Raw genomic sequence first — 4,851 nt, 5'->3', positions numbered from 1 at the left:
GACCACTACCTTCTCCACCACCACCATCACCATGGCAACAGTTTCTAATGGGCCTTTAGAACAAGATGGCATGTGTAAGGCCATGGCTAGGATTTTTGTGCTTTCCAGAGGTGGTAAGGGGGGGTTCACATGTGGCTTGGGAAGGCCCTGCTTTCCATTTGGGGTGTACAGACGGATCCTGACTAACCCCCAGCGAATCACCTGGCTCTGAGAACTATTGGACTGGACACTGTCACAAATGGCACTTTATTCCCATTGTTGCTGTGATCTGGCAGCCAGCACACATCAGGCAACAGCGTCAATATGAAAGTATTTGTTGATGAATAGATTTTATTTTTAGCTGAAGAGTTGGCAATGAGGGGGACCACATGGCGAGGATTAAGACTTAACAGGAACCATCTCATCAGGCTGGGGCAGAAAACAATTATGGATGCTAATAGGAATCCCATGCGTGCCTCCGAGATGTGGGGATTTCCCGGGAAGGGTTCTGTCTCCATAATTTGGGAGAAACAAATGTGTCCTTCCATCCAGCCTTCAGCCAGCTCAGCCAGGATCTCCTGCATATCTGCTGAGTTTCTCCACCCTCTGGTCTCCAAGGGCTCAGGCATCTCTGTTTTCTTAAGTCCTGGTGATGTGGACTCTTCCTGCTGTGGACATAGAGACTCCAGCCACACAGGAAAAGCTCCATCCACGCATGGAGGGTCCAGGCACAGGGGAGCTGTGTGTGAGGACCAGATTCTCCTCTGCGGGGCCTGAGCGTCTCTGTGTATAGACTCAGGGTCTCATTACTCAGGGTCTCTCTGTCTCTCTCCCTCCCCTCCTCCTTCCTCTCCCTCTCTCTCCCTCACTCTCCTTCTCCCTCTACCTCTCTCCTCTCTCCTTCTCTCTCTCCCTCTCCCTCACCCTCTTCCTCTCTTTTCACTCCCTGGCTGCCTCCCTCCCCCTCTGTCCCTCTCTGCTTCCCTCTCTCTTCTTCTCCCTCCCACCCCTGCCCCGCCGTGCTTCTGTAACAGGAATAATACCAATAGGTGCATCAATAAATGGAAACTTACTTTCATCTTTTAGATCTGGAACTGAACTCATCCCTAATGGCTCTATTTTCAGCCAAAACAATGTTGTTGTCATTACATACCACTGAGTCAGAGCCAGTTAATAACTGACACACCAGTGGGTTTTGGGAGCCAGTGAATCACCTAGGAGATTGTCCGCCTTTCTTCTGCTGAGAAGTGAGTGGGCTCAAACTGCATGCCTTTGGGTTGGGAGTAAAACTCCACACCAGGAAGCTACCAGAGCTCTCAAACAGTCAACAGGTCTGTAAGGTGAACAATAGGTCTGTAAGGAGAGGTAGGTACTTCTTAGAATAACCAACCATTCAAGCTCAAGGGGCTCCATGTCTTTGCAAAAGGACATGGGATGTGGAGGAAGACAGGAAGGAAGGAAGGAAGACAGGAAGGAAGGAAGGAAGGAAGGAAGGAAGGGAGGGAGGGTCCTCCAGCCTCGCCCCTCCCACATCCAAGTCGTTTTGGTGGCTGAGGATACTCAGCTCCTTTCCCTGGAGATGAAAAGCTGGGACACTTTAGTGTCAGTGCTGTTCACAGCGTAACAAGGCACAGACAGGCCCGTGGGTTTCAGGTGTGAGCACAAGAAGAGCCAGGTGGGAGAGGCCGGGGCTGAGGGCTTGGGAGGTGCCAAAGGAGAGACTATTAGTGAGGAGGGCAGTGCTTAACTAGGTGGCCCAGTTCCAGGCTTGAGCAGGTCCTAGAAGGGATGCTTGGTGCTGCTGCTTAAGGCTGAGACCACACAAGTAAGGGGGGGGGTGTCTGAGCACTGTGAACCCCTCTAGGACGCATCTCCAGCCACGTTGTACAATGACCCACAGCCACTGTACCCAGAGCTCCAGAGAAGCTCAGGAGCCCCACTCCACACACCAGCACAGCAAGTTCAAGGCCATGGTGACAGCTTGTCCGGGTCTGAGAGTAGGACCACCTTTCTATGGAGCCTCTGTGGTGCCTCTTCTGGACACACATCAGCCCTCAACTCCTCCTCTGTCTGTCTCCAGGCAGCAGCTCTGGTGTGCACAGCTCTCCTGGTTCCTGGACCCCATGTCTTTAACCTTTGATCCTAGGAAACCCAGTCTGTGCTCTGGCCACTCTGTGCCCTGTCCATTCTGTGTGCCATCCAGTCTGTGCCCCATCCACTCTGTGTCCGTCCAGTCTACCCCTTTTCACTCTGTGCCCCGTCCGCTTTATGCACCATCCACTCTGTGCCTTCAGATCCTCCTCACACCCCTTGACTCCTCTCCCGATCAACCCCAGCACATCAATAGTCTCCCAGTACCCCACAAATGGACATCTCTGGGGCTCCAGTGGCACAGGGTGGAGGGAGCTGCATTCCTGACCCACAGATATCACCTTTGAATTCTCCAGGGACTCCCCAGGAGGAAGATGGGCTGTCTCTCCCCATGTGGCCGAGAGGCCAGAAACCCGCACTGGAGGTCCAGCGGTCGTTGGTCTGACTCAGCGGCAATGAGTGAGTGACCTACAAATACCAGGATGATGAGACTCTGACCCGCCGCTCTTGGAATCTCGTCATCAGGTGTGACCGAACAGAATATGATTTGATAAATTGGAGGGCCAGCAGAATGCGGGGAAGCCTCTGCGAGCTAGAGTGACACCCTCCCCACAGCAAGGGGCGCAAGTCCACCACGGGTCCTGCAGATGGTGCACGAGGGCGCTCTGTCCACAGGGAGGATCCACGTGGCTCGGATGAGAGGTCTCCTCTCGTGAGGGTTACAGTCTTTGGCCTACTGGAGTCATGCTGAGCTGTGAGTCAGTAGTAATTTGATAGCAATGAGTGGGTGTGAGTTGTAGACAACAAATGTTGTGAATTCATTAGGGACACTCATTCATATACATTATGTTATGTGCCATCAAGTCGCCTGTGACTTATACTGACCCTGTGAGGGATAGCTCTGAACCTTGCCCTGTCCTGAGACAATCTCACTTACTCCAACACACCTCCCCCTACTACCCCAGTCACTGAGTCAATCCATCTCACCCAGGGTCTCCTGTGCTGTCCCTCCACCGTTCCAAGCATGATGTTTTCCTCCCTTCTGGCCATATGCCCAAATTATGTGAGATGGAGCCTCAAAATCCTTACCTCCAGAAAGCAGCCTGGGTTCACCTTCTCCAGGACAGACCTGTTTGTTCTCTTGGTGGTCCATGGTATATATGCAATACTCTTCCCCAGCACCACAACTCGAAGGTATCAATTCTTCTTCTCTCATCCTTCATCATTGTCCAGCTCTTTGATGCATAGCAAGTAATTGTGAAAACCATGGCCTGGATCAGGTGCACCTTAGTCTCTAGTCTGACATCACTGCTCTTTAACATTTTAACAGCAGATTTCCCTAATGCAATTTGTATTTTGATTTCTGGGCTGCTCGTGCCAAGAATGCTGATTGTAGAATCATTCCTACATCTCTGTCTTCTCTATCTCTATCTCTATCTCTATCTCTATCTCTATCTCTATCTCTATCTCTACTGTCATCAAGTTGGTTCCAACTCATTTTGATTCCTTGCCAGTTTTTAATGGACTGACAAGAGAACAAACATGTTTATTCTGGAGAGAGTGAAACTACGCTGTTCCTTAGAGGCAAGGATTTTGAAGCTCTGTGTCACACACTTTAGGCATGTGGCCAGGAGGGACCAGTCTCTGGGAAGGACATCATGCTTGGAAGGGTAGAGGAACAGTGCAGGAGAGGAAGACCTTGGATGAGAGGGACAGACACAGTAAGCAGGGTAATGGAGGTAGGTGTATCGAAGACAGAGAGATGGGCTGAGGATAGGGCAGAATTCAGAGCTATGGTACTTAGGATCGCTATGAGGTGCAGGTGACTCAATGGCACCTAACAACAAACCAAGAATTCTTGACTAGAGGACAGAGCTTACCATTCTACCTTGGAGCAGTTAGTGGATTTGAACCACTGACTTTTTTATTAGCATCCTGATATCCTACTCATTTTGCCATAAATATAAAAAGAAATACTTTCTTTGTAGAATGTATATATAATAAAAAATCTGTCACAATACATTATGTATCATATATATATATAATTTTGTTGTTGAAAATATGCATAGTAGGATACACATGAATTGAGGAATTCCCACAATGTTCAGTTCAGTGGCAGCGACTATAGTGCTTAGGTTGTGCAAACCTTCCTTTTATGAAATGTCCGTCTTCACTAACGTAAACTCACTGTCCCCAAGGTTACTATTTTTTCCAGTTGCTGTTGTCAATTTGATTCCATGTAGATATTTTTTTCAAGTGCAATGCTCAAGGCAGGAATTCTTTAGTACTTAAGCTAAATCATTAAGAAGTGCGGCCAGAATGCTCCTCAGGAACGCGGATGGTGAGATTTCATCTCACATTCTTGGATCATGTTATCTGAAGGGACAAGCTCCAGGAGAAGGGCAGTGTGCTTGGCAAAGAAGAAACCAAAACACCTCAACCTCGTTGCTGGGGACTCGGAGCAAGCTCATCGTTGAGTCTCCAGCAGGTTTTCAGCAGCTAGAAATCAGATCGCATGGGAAGAGAGGAACCGTTTTTCTCCTGTGGAACAGTTGCTTCTCCTGTGGAGCAGGTGGATTCGAACCACTTGTCTGTCAGGTTGACACTACAGCCCCTCACCCAGTAGGCAGGATCAGTAAAAAAAATAGAAAGATCCAAAGGAAGACGGGATGACATAGTGGCTGCCTCAGTGGACCCAGCAGACAGGTGCAGGCGTCGCAGGATGGCACGGTGGTCCTGGTGTCCCTAGGGTCACTGTGGACCCAGCAGACAGGTGAAGGC

General features: G+C 49.7%; 1 pseudogene; it reads left to right on the top strand.

The window, feature by feature from the left end:
* LOC102863273 overlaps positions 1-4,851 on the top strand; it is a 34,546-nt pseudogene that overhangs the window by 961 nt on the left and 28,734 nt on the right.

Source organism: Elephantulus edwardii, unplaced genomic scaffold, assembly GCF_000299155.1.
Source record: "Elephantulus edwardii isolate Elephantulus edwardi_28Jun2011 unplaced genomic scaffold, EleEdw1.0 scaffold00127, whole genome shotgun sequence".
In the NCBI taxonomy this organism is placed as follows: domain Eukaryota; kingdom Metazoa; phylum Chordata; class Mammalia; order Macroscelidea; family Macroscelididae; genus Elephantulus; species Elephantulus edwardii.
The sequence above is the reverse complement of the archived record's forward strand: the minus strand, read 5'-3'. Positions and strand labels throughout refer to the sequence as shown.